Genomic DNA, 15698 nt, shown 5'->3' with positions numbered 1-15698 from the left:
AATGGCTTGCTTCCCCCTCCTTCTTCATGTATAAATAAACAGAAAAGTGTCTGTATATTTGGTGTTTTTCTCCTTTGGTCTTCGTAATCAAGGGCTATTACAGCAATAGATCTTATCTGTGGAATGGCAGTCCCACTGCACCTTCAGTTCAGGTTTTTGTTTATGCTTGACTGCCATTGTGGCTGCTCCTGATAGTTTTAGGTCAGCCATGACAGACTATGGGTGACACTAAATAAACAAGCTGGGAGTCTGGGACCAGCCAGGAAGGAGTGGTACTAGGGCTCACAGTTTGATTTTCCTTGATTAATCGCCTCTTTTATTTAGAAGAACTTATTGTGTACAGTACCTGCTTGTCTGGCTAAGCAAATTACACCATCAACCAGCAAGGACTTAGAAATCCTCATAAACAAAGGGAAGCAAGGAGGACGAGTTCCGCTTTCTCAACTGCCAATTGAAGCTGCCTGCTCGAGGAGCATGAGCGGGCTGTTTATTTATTTTTCTGAAACAGTGCATAGCTCTTTCTTCTGCTGCTTGTTATCCTCCTCTGACCTAAGTGACCTTGTCAAGCCACCTCCCAGGTTGCCCAGAGCTCCACGAGCAGCAGACTAATCATTCTGAATCATAAGAAGGGGCGTGACCTCCGGGTGATCAGTGTTCCCACATCCATGCGTGTGCATGTGTGTGTGCGCGCGACAGCTACCAGACCTACAGCAGAGGCTAGCGTGGACAGGGCCACGCTTTATTATATTCTCTGCTCTGCACCTCGGTTTAGAATCATTCCTTGAGTTCTTGCTGCATCCATCAGGCACTATAGCATTCACCATAAACTCGTTTATCCATTAATTTCCTTTGTGCTCATGAATTAAGCAAGCACTTATGGCTGTGTAGCTGGCTATCACCATTTGGGAGGCAAACAATTTATCCTTCAAATCCTGCGTAGTGTAAGAGCATGACAATCAAGAAAACTGAGAATCCCCAGTTCAGATTCAGTAAACAAAGGGACCTAGGAGCTGTCCACATGGTAATAACAAAGATAAGAAAAATAATGAAAACTTAAAAGTTCTTAAATAAAGCAACTACCACAGCTATAAACGAAGAATGCTAAGGCAGTCCTCCTCAGATTTTAATTTGTTTAAGGACCACCAGGGATCTTTGAAAAAAACAAATATTCTTTTTAAGTAAGTCCAGGTAGGGACTTCATTTCTAAGAAGATCCAAGGCATGAGGATAGTGCAGGTTCGGGAGCCACACCCTAAACTGCAGTGTTAGGAGGATCACCCCTAGAAGCTCCTCCCAGGAGCCTGTAATGTGAAGAGAGAGATGCAGAGAGAGAGAGAGAGAGAGAGAATACAAGGCCCCAAAATGCTGCCAGTGCTTTAAGCCTAGTTGTATGCTAACATGCTGTGGTAATCTGTATTTTGGATGTGTTGAGAGGTTCCTCTGGTATATTCTTGTGGATATGTGTAAAAATGGGGGGGAGGTAATCATTTGGAGTCTTAGAGAAAGTTCAGAGTAGGGGCTAATTTGTTGAACTCTACAAAACTGCCAATAGGCAACCATCTTTAACTCACAAAAATGATTATTTCATACGATTAAGGACCATTTTCATGAAGATCGTCATCAACCTTGTGGCGGATATGAGATTAGCAATGCCAAGTATGAAGACTGGGGTAGGAATACATGGGATGAGCACAGAAAGCAAAATAAGGAGACTATGTTCATTTGTTAGGCAGACAGAAAAAAGTAGCACAGACTGGGTAGATTGTAACGGAAATTCATTTTCTCACTATTTTGGAGGCTACCAACAAGATCAGGTACCTGTACGGATGCTCTGTTCTGACGTCACTCCCTTTAGCTTGCAAATGGTGGTCTTCTACCTATGTCTTCCTACAGTCTGCTTTCTATGTATGTCTGCACTAACTCCCTCTTCTTTTGTAAGGACCTAAGTAATATTGCAGCTTGACAAGCTCAGTTTAATTTAAGTGTCTCTCTACTGATCTTATCTCCAAATTCAGTCACATTCTGAGGTACTGGGAGTTAGGGCTATAATATGTGAATTTTGAAGGCACAAAATTCAGTCTATAACAGAGATCAAGAAATAATTTTGAAATGATAAGAACAGCCAGCTCTGCACTCTCAGTAACCTGAGGAGCAGCGTCTCAGCCATAAGCCTCAAAAGCAAGAATGCACTGTGAGGGAGTTGGTTGTGTGGTTCAAGAGGTAAGAGTATCTGCCTAGCAAGCATGAGGCCTTGAGTTCAAACCCCAGTGCCACCAAAAAAAAAAAAAGAATGCCGTGCGAGGATAATGAACAGATTGTTCAAAAAGGCCACTGGGTTTGGGATTTGGAGGTCTTTATTGACATTTGGAAAAGCAGTCTGCATGATAAAATGAGGGGTGGGACTCACAATAGGAAGGGAAGAAGTAATGACATTGGAGAGAGATTAAAGAGATCTAGAGACTACTAAAGCACACATCATAACCTCAGGCGAAATCTTTGGACCAGTCCTACTATTAATCCAGGAATTTGACTGCTCTCACATTGAGTCACTGTTTCACTCACCCAGAAAGGAACTCAAATTTCAGTATCTTAAATGAGGTGTCCTTCTATGTCCTGGGACTATTTCTATATTACTATTTCTGGTACCGTTAGGGTGAGTTATCCAAATAACTTTGCTAACTGTGTGACTGCCTTTAATCTGCTCTTGCTGCCCTAACAAAACCCCATAGATTGGGGGGCTTAATCAATACTTATTTATTTCTTACAGTTCTAGAAGCTGGAAGTCTGAGATCAGGTCTCAGCATGGTTGGGTTCTTGGTGAAGACTTTCTTCCTGGTTTGAAGATAACTGTCTCCTCTTTTGTCCTCATATGGTGGAGAACAGAGAAGTAAGCTCTCTTGTATCTTGTAAGTGCACTCATTTCACTCATGAGCATTCCACCCCATTACCTAATTAACCCCCAAAGGACCCATCTCCTAACCATCGCATTGAAAGGTAGGATTTTCAACATGTAGATTTGGGGAGACACAAACACTCAGTCTGAGCAGTGATATCATGTCCATAACGTCATGTTATGGAACCACATGAGATGACCCACAACCACACTCTGACAGAGGAGATGCTGTTCTTATTCTCCACTTCCATTCTATTATCTTCATGGTCTCCCTCAGCCTGTATCATGGAGAAGGAAGTAAATACAATGCAAGTAAAAATAATTCAGTCTTTCTAGTATACAGCTTCCTACTAGTTTAAACATTCAGTTCACAGGTAATTCCTCTTCATCAGAATTTTGGTTTAGTGTTAAACTCAGCCACATGCAGATTTTACCACCTTCTTCTCTTCACAAAATCATATCTGGGTGTATGCTAGGGGAATAGGTTTTCCAGGTCTTTGTAATAGTGATTCTAGTCTCTCTATCGTGTTGTCAAATCCCTTTTTTTTTTTCACCTGGTCACTACTCCTTTTGCTTGCGTTCAAGTCTGACGTTAGTAACTGGTGTGGTTGAAGAGCAGGGCTCATTCCAACATGATTGTGACTTTCACTGTGGAATTGCCACAGGTGTCCAGCACTCTCTCTGCTTTGATTTACCTCTCCAGAGCAGAGGTCATGGAAAACTCATTGAATCTCAACTCTACCCTAACTCAGCAAAGACAGTCAATTTTATTCACTGCTATATTCACAGTGACGAGAATGGGACACATTTGGCATTCAATGTTTGTGGTGCTCTTTCATACAAAAGGAAGAAAAGCCTTTCACTGTCTTCTTTCTTCCTTTCAAGTTTGTCAAGACTGCAGAATCTTTATTTGAATATCAGAAACTGTATCTTAATCATTTTTTTCACTTTTTATCACTTCTTTACTGAGTCTAAATGCTTCCCTTTGCTTCTCCTTCCTACTCTCCCCCAAAGGCAGGTAGTTCCTTTAGTTTGGAGAGCCTTTTCAGTTAACCAGCAGGAGAGAGAGCCTGGGGAAATGGAGATACTTAACAGATGATACAATTTGCTGTGGCTCTGACCCTGTTTTTGTTTCTAGGGGGCAGACCCTACTGCCATAGGTCTACCCACCAACGGTTAGTTGCCTGTGGCTAGTGAGTGAGCCCATTAAATTCTGGGAGTCAGCTAATCCAGTCCATTTTCATGTACTCCAGAAGACACTGCTTGAGTTTTAGCAGCAATAAAAGTGATCTTGCAGTACTCCCTTGGCTCATACCTGATTTACTTCTTGATTATTTGACAATCATGAAGAAACAGAAGAACAATTTATTGCTCTGCCTCAGAAATCCCCCAAAGTTGGTTTCTCTCCTCAACCTAGCTCAATCAGTGGGTACTTAGTCTATAATGAAAGTCCAAAGTGAGCACAGTACAAAGGAAATGAATGCCTAGGCCGGGCCCTTAAACACGCTGGGTAGTACAGAGATGAAAGAACTCGGGCATGTGAGGCTACTCCATCCATTTGCTTCCTTCTTGGCCAGGGTCATTTACAGCTTGTCAGATTTTGTAAAGAAACAAATTTGAAGAACTATATTGTTAAACAGCTCCGTATACATGTGTTTACCATTATAAAGTTCATCCTCGGCTAATCAGTAGTAATGGAAGAACTCGGTTGGGAAACAAAGCAGCTCAGGCAGTTTCATATCCCAGGCACTTCTCTGTGACCCGCTGCCCCACCTGTAAAGGGAATGTTATACAAGATGAGAGCTACAATGTCCTATACTTTTACTAGTTGATTAATCATCTTAAACATATAAAAGAGGAAAAGATAGTCTCAACTCAAGGGCAAAGTAGTTGATAAGAGTCTTCATTTAGTAAACTTTTATAAAGTCATTTCTAAATTAAAGGCACCTCTTAGACTCTATTTTTCTAATCTGAATAAAATGGCCTCAGCATTTTCTCAGATACTATTTGCAAATGAATTCAGATGGTGACTTTTTGCTTCCAAAATACATTTTAAACAGTGATTTTTTTTTCCCCCCCAAAGGGGATGTTGGCCAGAGTAGCTAACACCAGGACAGTTTAATTAGTTACGAATTTGCCTCCTATCCAGGTCCAATAAACATGCACTCATCAGCACAGCTGCATCCCAGCATGCACGTTTAAATTAAAGAGGCTTCCTCAGAGGCTGGGGCAATCCCAGTATCTCTTCACTTTGCCAGAAGCCACATCAAATCTTGAATCAGTTGTCTCCTTAGGATTTCTTCATAGGTGTCTTCCTGTGACAACCACGAGTGTGTTGCCAGATTGAATTTGAACATTGTTGCCTAATAATCTAGGGACAGTTGTTAAAAGTATGGTAATAGCATTTTTCTCTTTCATAGCAGTAAGTAATTTTGGTTTTGTCCTTTCTCCTAAGTGGATGGACATAAATGATGACACTTGCTATGAGTTTCAAGAACCCTCACCCATGCTTTTCCTGTGATTTTTCACTGTTGATTTTCTACAATAAAGCATCATTCATCGAAAATAAAATTAAACCCAAAAGATGCTCTCTTTTTGTACAGTTAGGATTCAAACATAAGTTATCTCAGCTGTGGACAGTCAGCTTAACAGACATTTAAAATACAATGCTATTTTGAGTGTTAACATTTTCAAATGATGTAGATATTATTTTCTTCCCAACCAGAAATCTGTAGCTAACAGGGAAAGGGGCATCGTTCATTGGTTGGGACCAGTGCTGTCAGTCTCTGAACATATACCCACAGCTTGAGCCTGACATAAGCAATGAGGGATGAGCCAACTGGCTGTTTGCTCTCCCCTGCAGAGAGGGCAGGCTTCCTGCTTTTCCAGAGAGCCAGGGGGAGAAGGACAGCAAGGAGATGGATGGGCAGTCAAAAGGCACCTGCAGTGGCACTGCATGTATGACAGGCTATGGTGGCACCAGACCAGGAGGTGTCAGGACCAAGACCAAGTCCTCCCAGACTAGACCTCTCAGGGCAGACCAGAGCAAAAAAAAAAAGACCTCACTTAACCATCTGCACAGATCCTCCTACAACTGTCTGCATTGAGACTTTATAGACTGGCACCAAGTTACGACTGCCACCATCCCCACGTGGTGTTTATAGCATGTGTAGAGGGCACTTAAATACTGCTGTAGGATGAATGGAACAGAGGAATGGACACAGGGGAGGGATAAAGAAGGGGAAAGAGAAGAGAGGGATGGAGAAAATCTCAGTTTTTCCTGCTACTGTTCACTCCTGTAAATATTAAGAAGGTTAATGGTTTCTGCAGTCCTAAAATATACCTACCCTGCCAGGTTCCTGAAGGTTAATTGCTGCTGCTGGGGGAGCTGCCCTAATTTGTATTGCCTTTTAATGACCTTCCTGTAGGCAAATGCCAGAAGAGGCCTGCCTGCAGGTGTGCTGCATGCCCACCAAATGGATGGCCCTCCCCTGGAAAATGTTGAACCTGAGCCTGAGTTATTGGAAAAGTTTATTAGTGATTGGCAGTGATTGACCTTCAGGCTAAATGTTGCTAGATGATTTCACATTTCCATCTGTCTCAGTCTTCTTGAGTAGTTTTTTCCATTCTAATTCAACTGTTCTCTTCCTGTCACTCAAGTTTCTGTACTCCCCACAATGTCCCCCTGTAAATTCGAAGAGAAGTGAGTGGCATGAGGCAACCAAATCTGACTTCACAGCCACGCTGCTTTCTTGTCCCTTGGTGACAGTGACTATATGTTCAAGTCCAAAAAAACTGAGATACACTGACACCTGTGTGAAACAGGAAATACCGGGACATGGAATTACCATAATTTTTGCAACAAACCAGTTCCTAGTGACTCAGCAATGCAAGTGACCTACATTAGGTCAGTTTCCTAACCTGAAAAGTAAATGTTAAAAATTCACTCCTTACAAGGTCTTGCTGTATAGCTCAGGCTGGCCTTGGACTCTTCTGCCTCCACATCCAGAGTGCTGGGATTACAGTTGTGTGCCACCTGAAGTCTTTCATTTAATGAAACATGGATATTTAGATACAAAAATGAAGTATCCTTTCACCATGCTTTGTCACATTTCACCTTCCTTCTTATTAGAGACCACTTTTTTTTTTTTTTTTTTTGGTACTAGAGTTTGAACTCAGGGCCTACACCTTGAGTCACTCCACCAGCCCTTTTTTTTTTTTTTTTTTGTGATGGGTTTTTTCAAGATAGGATCTGTGAACTATTTGCCCAAGCTGCCTTTCAATGTGATCCTTCTGATCTCTGCCTCCTCAGTAGCTGGGATTACAGGCGTGAGCCATTGGCACCCAGCTGAGGCAACCACTTTTGAGAACTGAACGTGTATTCTTCTGATTCATTTTTATAGTTTTAGAAAACGTGGTTTTTTTCATAACTAATGCTTTTTACTAGGATTGGTTAGTGTTGATTTTATTCAAATTCACACATGTATCATTATATTTATCACATCAGTTTCCTTTACATTTTTTTATCTTTTGTTGTTAATACATGTAGATTTAATTTGCTGCATTTAACTGCTACAGAGTATTCTACTGTATGACTATATCACATTTTATTCTTCTATTTCACAAGCAACAAACATTTCTGTCCAATTCCTGGCTACCATAATTCATGCTGCAATGGACAGATCAGTACATGACTCCCTGTGCAGGTGTGTCAGTTTCTTGGGTACATGTACATATACTCCTGAGTAATAGTTGCATATTTTGGAATCTAGTTTACAAATTCTTTCCTATCCCAAGGCTATTAAGTTTTGCTTTTTACATTGTTGTCTTCAATACATTTGGAATTCACAATAAATATTTTAATGCATAAAAATAAATCACTCCTTAGCTGGATGTGCTGACAGAAGCCTGGAAACCCATCAGTCTGGAGGTGGAGGCAGAAGGATCATGAGTTCAAGGTCATTCTGATCTACACAGTGAGACTCTGTCTCAAAGAAAAAACCAATGCATCCATGCTACCCTCTTTCCATGAAGGCAGAACCTCCTGCCAAGCACAGAAGTTGTAATCCCATTCACCTTTCCAGTGACATCAGAAGGATTCTTGGCTTTGCTCTAAAGCAGTTCTTACCCAGTTGTCCTCCCTCATGTTTTTCATCAATTCACAGTGAGACACACTCATACACCCTGCTCTCCTGTCTCCAGCTCTTCATAGAAGTGGGTAGAAAGGCAGGCAGCCACCACCTCTGAGGTTCATAAAAGGACAAGTGACAAGGCCTCCCTCCACTAGTCACACTGCCTTGATTATCATTAGAGCATTTCACTGTGGTTCCTTTCTTTTATTTGGTTCTGAAACAAATTTCTGCCTTCTTGGGGACCTAATTTCTAAGGAAATAAAATTGATTGGGGCCACATTATTTACTAACTCTATAAGTGCACATCACAGACGCACACACACACACTCACACACTCTGTCACATATTCACACTCACACTCAGCAGAGTTTACTGTGAAAAGATGATGACATGTGTTCTTAGCCCCAGCTCCAATACTGTGAATTGAGGTCTGGTACTTTTGCTTCTTGTACTCCAGGTTAATTTATAGAACATGTAATTTATACCCTCTGTCCCCACTGTGACCCTAAATGTTTGCAAGGGTTGAAGGAGATCGTTTATATCAGAAATCTATGTAGGGCCAGACACAGGTGGCTCTCACCTGTGATCCTAGCTACTCAGGAGGCAGAGATCAGGAGGATCACAGTTTGAAGCCAGCCTAGGCAAATAGTTCAAGAGACCCTATCTCAAAAATACCTAACACACATGAAAAAGGGCGGAGGCAGGGGCCGAGGGGCTGGAGGAGTGGATCAGGTGTAGGCCCTAAGTTCAAACTCCAGTGCCACCATCAAAGCCCAACAATTCTATGTAGGAATACTGCAGAGGTTCTATCAGTTCACCGTGGTATTATAAGTGAGTGCCATGGTGGAGATCAAGTCACAGCACAATTACATCAGATATGATGCCTAGGGAAAGGGCCTGGAATGAAGTGGGAGGTTCTAGGCCAAAGAATGCTGGACGTGGGGGAGAATACAGATAGGAGAGAAGGCATGCACAGTATTTATCAACCCTGTAGGTCCTTCCCAGGCACACGGAAGAACTGAATTTCCCTGCCAGATTTAATGACAGGGTGGCCAAGTTATTTGAAATATAAGGAGACGTGCTATTCATCAGCAGGACACATCCACCAATATGACTCTCTCAGAAGTTCTCATGCACAGAAAATCACTGCAAACCCATGTTAAACCTACAGCATGAGCAAGGAATGAATGTTGGCTGTGTTAAATCACTGAGATTTTAGGATCGTTTGCTAACTGTATTCTTCTGGTATGGATGAAAAAATAAATTTTGTGCACCTAGCCTCTGCCTGAATTTGCTACTGTCTCAGCTACGGTATCTCCTGCTTCTGGGGCAAGAGGGAACCTCCAGTAATGGTTTTCCCATTGGGTAATTTGGATTTGATAATAGTGATTCAGGACTGGTCTGACCAGTGAGTTGCCTTTGGTTTATTTTCTTGAAAAGTGCAGGAGTGGGTATACCATGTCTCTGCTTTTACTTGGCTGCTCACGGTCATGCAAACTCTGAGAGGCCCCTGGGCAGGGGCCGCTGCTGTGGAACCTAACATGTGAGTGCTGCACGCATCCATTTGGGAGAGGTATTAGTGTGGAAGGAAAGGTGAATGCAGTTAGCTTTTGTGACAAAGGATGAAGTTTTAGGAAATGTTATAAGGGCAGAAGAGCATGATATTTAGTAGCAAAAAGACGGAAGATATTTTAGGAAGACCAAAGAGTGAATTTATCTCCTGAAATGACTTTGGCTTGTTCTTGACCAGTGGTAGGAAAACCAACTGGACTGAAGGATATTTGAAGATAATTTCATGGTGCACCAATGAGAAGTATTTGGTTGCAATCTAAACACAGACATTCCAACTTAAAGAAAAAAAATTATTGCAAGGATATTGAGTTGTTTGCAGCATTACAATAGACCCTTGGCATCTGTGGGCAAATGGTTCCAAGAAGACCAGTTGAGGAAAACACCACAAATGCTCAGGATGCATCAAATTTAAATATAATGAGGGGACTGCATCAACTGAGCTCTGTAATGTGTATGCAAGAATTTAAAATTTTTGGTGTTGAAATTTTAGATTTTTTAAAATTTATTCATTTATGTTGACCACACTTAGTCAAAACCACATGCAACAAATCCATGAATAAGATGGGCTCACTGTCTAAGGAAAGCTAAAGGAGGAGTGTCAGCAAGGATGAGTCCAGGTAACATTTGGGTCCAGAGAGCAGGGACAGATAGTCTCCTTAGGGATGAATGAGTGCCTGCAATTTTTCAGGTTTCTGTTTTGTTTTTGTTAGTCTATGTCAAGTTCTAGGAAAAGGTGTGGATTGTGAACTTTTGCCAAAGGGAAACAAGGCGTGTTGACTGACAACCTCAGTAGATTTTACTAACTGAGCAGGCAGCTTCCTCCCTATCCATATTGAGGTGATGTGACTAAAAGAAACATTTGTCAAATTAAAAAAGATACATAAAAACATGACGACAGAAATATAGTGTGAGAGGCATAAAAGCAAGTTTATTTGGTTGAAGAAATAGCTGAAGATGTAGAAGGGAGACTGCACATGGAAATGAAATCCCCTAAGTGATGTTTTTAGAAGACAATTCTTACTTCTGTGTATAGAAAAGATACACACACGATGCAGAAAACAAAATTAGGAAAAATAAAAACAGTTAGTGACTACAGTAGGATACACACACTTCACGAAGTGGTTACTGCCTGTGAACCTGTGAAGTGTTCACTTAAAAAGAACTGTCTGTGTGTTGGTGGGGGGGTGTGATTCTGAACTCTTGAGTAGCTATGGGTTTGATTGGGGAGAGAAAGAAAAGAGAATTTAAAATGACTCGTGCCACAACAAGATAATCAAACCATGGAGAAAAGTTCCACACTGAATAGATAGTGGTAATTAAAAGTAATTCTCATTTAAAGACTTTGAAGACAGCACACTGATATCAAGATTTCTGCAAGTGATTAATCTTTTCTCTACATGATAAATAGAATTGAATTTCTATGTTTGGACTCAGTGAATGCAGATGGGCCCAAAACCTCCTTCCAAATTCTTTTTTTAAAAATTCTTTGCCATTTTCCTTCTATTTGTCACTGTAAGACATGGTCTTTGGATTGTGGTGAGTTTTAAATGGATTGATTGCTTGTGTTAAAGAGCTATCTCATTTCCTTGAGGGAGAAAATTGTACTTTCAAGAAGGCCTGCTCTGGGGCATGATGCGAGATCCAGATCAGGGTTCCTCTTAGATCTTCAAGCAGGAATATGAAATGAGACACCTACAATACCTGAGCAGAGTAAGAATTTTTCTCGGAAGGCCAATTTTGCTCTTTTATCACTGGCTCATGGTGAAGGTAGGGAACACGCACACAAATTTGCCAGCCTTTTAAGACAGGTATGGAAGAGCCAATAATGTTTAGGAGCATGAGAAAGCCCTAAAGAACAGAATCTATCCTTATAAGGAGAGAGACTGTGACACAGAGGAAGAGACTTCACTGACAGAGAATGTCGTGGGAGGATACACACTTTCAAAGGTTAATAACTGAATACAATTTTAAATTCCCAAAAATAGAAAGAAAGGAAGATGTATGTTCTTATTTCAGAGTTCTATACTCAGAGTTAAGAATGCTATTTTACTTAAGTAATACAACTCCTACAGAGAAAAGAGTTTAGGATCTAAGTATCGGGTTTGAAATATACCTTCCCCTAGGAACAGCAAGTTTAAAATCCAGCTGGCTTTGGATATCTCCCCTATCCTTACAGAGGGACTAATTGAAGAATGGACTGTGAAGAGAGGTCTTTATTGGGGTCTTTCAGAAGAAGATCTTCAAAGTTTGAATGGACTTACATGAGGCCCAAAAGCTCAATGCTCTAAAAGAAATCTCACCTCTTGGGACAGATCAGAAGGCTTTTTATTTATAATGTCCAAAAATTAAAAATGGAGACCAGCTGTTCTCCTGATCTAGTCCTTGCCAAGACCAGAACAAGAAGAAAGGATTTAAATCACAAAAAGAGGATTACTTAAACATAAGGAAAGACTTCCTGCTTTGATTTGGTGGGGGAAAAAATTGTACTGTGATCTAAGAGATACAGATTCTAGGCGGAGATTTGCTGTGATCAGACAATGAGTTATTAGCAGTGTATGAGCTTCAGTTTCCTGTTCTTTAGAAAAACAGTAATGAACTAAGTTCCCATTCCTGACTCTTACACTGTCAGTCATAAAGGTGTGTGTAGATTCTGCTTCTGGATGCCATCTACCTGCCTGGCTCACCATCCTCCAACATGTGTACTAAAAGCTTGACACAGGCAGGGGAGAAGAGAAATAAGGATTTGTCTGGAAAGAGTTGGCTGGAGCTATGCACATGAAGGGACAGGGTGTGCTTCCTCACGGTAAGCCAAACCGGGAAAGTGACCGAGGAAGATCTTGAGAATGTGGAGACCAATACCTGAGTTTCATGTGGAAACAGTGCAGGGTCAGTGACTGGCTTGTGCTGCCTCTATGAAAGAATGGAGCAGAGAAGAAGGGATGCACTGCATTCAAGCCACACCCTAGTCAAGAGTAATAAGGATGCGTATTTCCCACAGGTAGCAGGTCTTGGGTACTTTTGAAGAATGTCACTCCATAAATTGGTCAAACTAGAGACCTCTTTCAAGGAAAGATAAGCAAAGCAGAAGCAAGGGTAGAAGCCATCATTCAGAAGGTGCAGCTCAAGTACCAAGGGATGGCCAAAAGGAGGACCTTGCCATGAATTCCAAAAATAAACCACAATGTGTTTCACTAAACAAAAAACTAATACCTTGCTATTTGCCACTCAGGGGATCCCAACTACATTAGAACTGTTCTTTTGTTCTCGTCATCCTTCTTTCTCATGCTCAACTTTGGGGAAGCCAGGAATAGAAAGAACATCTAGAAGTAGATAAAGTGGAGTCAGGGAGGGAGGGAGAGAGGAGTATGAAACACACACACACACACACACACACACACACACACACACACACAGAGAGAGAGAGAGAGAGAGAGAGAGAGAGAGAAAGAGAGAGAGAATACCCCCAATCCCTTCCCATATTACAAACTTCTAAACATGGTCAACCCTGAGTCATAAATGAGAAAAGAAATTAAGAAGTTTGGGATTGGGAAGAGATTGAATTTAGACATTAGACTCAACAGGACTTGACTTTTAGTGGAGAGGTAGATTGTTGTTTAGCAATGAATCATTCTTATCTATCTCTAGGAGGAATATAGTTCCCTGCTTATTTAAGCATGTGGGTTGGGAGTGAGTAGTTAATGTTCAAGTCCACGCCATTTTGTTAGTAGCAAGAGTATTTTCTGTCATCCTTGGGAAGCTCTTGATCTCACTGTGAGAAGAACATGCCCTAGAAAAGTCTCTGCCCCTGTAGCTGGAGCCTCATAATGGGACAAATGGAGTACATCTATGCCCGAGTTGGTTAGGACTACAGTAACAAAGTCTCATAGGCTAGGTGTCTTATAAATGATAGAGTAATTCTCACAGATATAGAATCTGGAATTCTGAAATCAGGGTGCCAGCAAGGTTGGGTTCTGGCAAAGATTGTCTTCCAGGCTGCAGACTGCTATCTCCTCATTGTATATGATACAAAGGGGGCCAGACAGCTCTCTGGGATCCTTTTCATATCAGTATTAATCTCATTCATCAAGGTGCCATCTTCATGACCTAATTGTTTCCAAAAAGCCCCACCTTTTAATACATCACATCGAAGGTTAGGATTTTAGCATATAACCTTGGGGAGACAGAAACATCTGGTCCATTGCAAGCTAACCACAGGCAAGTTGCAGAACTGCAGCCTGAAACTTACTGAGCCTGAGAAACAATGCTTGTTGTCCTGAATTTGGGGACAATTGTTATAAATCATTATTATGGTAACAGTTGAGTAGGATACATATAATACATTCATATGGATTGAAAGTCAAAGAGAATAAAAAGATACTCAGTGACAAGAAAAGCACCCCTCCCTGTACAGTTAGCCCAGCCGAGAACTTCCCCTTTCCATCTGCAAATACTTTTATCAGTTCCTTGGTGGTAGTCCAAGCGATATTTTAATGCATCCATAATTAAATGGGGATCTATATGCTTTCTTTTTATTACACATTGGTAGGTCATTATAGTTACCCTCCTTTTTTCCACTTATTTTTTTTTCAGTACATAAAGAGCATCTTCATTCATTTTGCTACCACATGGCATCCATTATATTGATGTATGGATCATAGTTAATTTTCTTTTTCTTTGTTTTTTGGCAATACTGGGGATTGAACTTGGGGCCTTCATCTTGCTAAGAAGGTACTCTACCACTATAGCCACACCCCCCGTCCCACAGTTTCTAATACAGTACCTAAAAGTGACTGACACAAGGTGGGAGATTTGCCCAATATATTGTCTGGGGGAAGCCATGCAAACCTGAGAGAATAAGATTGAAAGGCTGTTTTCTAGGGAATAAAATTGTTTCCTGCCTCGAACCCTGTGGGACCAAGCTCATCCAATAAGCCGGTCGTTACTAGGATTAACAGAGTGAACATATGTAAGTCTCTTAGAAAAGTTCATAGCATGTAGGAAGTGCTCAATCTTTATTTATTATAATTAAATAACCCAAGCCCTCCAATCTCAAGTCTACCCTAATCAATATGCTGGAAAACTCACAAGGACCTCATTGAAATCCTTCACACCCATCCCCAAGTTTTTCATAGCTCTCACTCACCTTCTCTACAACATATACAGTGTGCCTTTGCCTCCTTTCTTTTTCTCCAGCTTCAGCTTCAGTGACCTCGCACTCTCAAGGGATTCAAGGGTTCTCCTTCCACCCCTCAGTGACTCCTGTTCAGTATCCCCATCTCTTCCCCTCTTTGGCTACACTTCACAAATCTCTGTTCTTATGAGACCTGAGTTTTATAGGTTAGGAAGTCAGGCAGGTAGATTCAACGCTGAGCTATATGTTGATTCTTGTGTGATCCTGGCATATCTCTGTCCTCACGAGACCTGTGTTGAATAAGTTAGGGAGTCAGGCAGATAGGTTCCACTCTGAGCTACGTGTTACCTAACTCTTTGGCCATCTTGGACCTTGCTGAGTATCATTTCTCCAGCATGTTAACTGGAAAGAATCACACAGCTTATAAGATTTTTGTGGGGTTTAAATGAGGTAGTATAAAGAACAAGCCTGGAGCGTATTAACCTCTCAATAATTTTAACTTCCCATAATCTTCTCCATCTCTATAGTCTTACTTGCCATTGCTATACAAGTTATCCTTAAATCACTACATAACGCTTCATTTCTATTTTAGAGATAAGAAACTGAAGTCTCACCTTTCCCGTGTCCATGAACCCTGAACCATCACAAACAGATGTCACTGGTGTCTCCACTGCAACAAATCCAGTATCTCCTTGTCCACTGATTCCAAATCTTCCCGCCATCTTGACTGTCTTATTCCTGTAAATGACATGGGTACTCTTTCTTCAGATCTACTACTGTCATTGATTCTTCTCCATTCCTCATATTTCCACTCATTAACCAAGTCCACACATTCACAGTGATCATTATGTGGTCAAAAAAATCATGGAAGCTGGAATAAATTTCAGTGATCACAAAGGAAACCATCCTCACTCAACAGATGAAGAAGCCTGAGGCCCAGGTAAGACAAGGTCAAATTGGAGAAGAAGTAA

At 41.2% G+C, this 15698-nt stretch overlaps 1 long non-coding RNA gene across 1 annotated transcript in view; it reads right to left on the bottom strand.

Annotated features, from left to right (window-relative positions):
• Nucleotides 1-2277: 2277 nt before the first annotated feature.
• Nucleotides 2278-15698, bottom strand: part of LOC141417469 (uncharacterized) — a 31042-nt gene continuing 17621 nt past the window's right edge. The window contains exons 4-5 of the long non-coding RNA XR_012442034.1: nt 15342-15465; nt 2278-4665 (exon numbers count right to left, since the gene is read on the bottom strand). This is a non-coding gene — a long non-coding RNA (uncharacterized lncRNA). The remainder of the gene's footprint in view (nt 4666-15341; nt 15466-15698) is intronic.

The sequence above is a fragment of the Castor canadensis genome, chromosome 2 (genome assembly GCF_047511655.1).
Source record: "Castor canadensis chromosome 2, mCasCan1.hap1v2, whole genome shotgun sequence".
Lineage (NCBI taxonomy): Eukaryota > Metazoa > Chordata > Mammalia > Rodentia > Castoridae > Castor > Castor canadensis.
The sequence above is the reverse complement of the archived record's forward strand: the minus strand, read 5'-3'. Positions and strand labels throughout refer to the sequence as shown.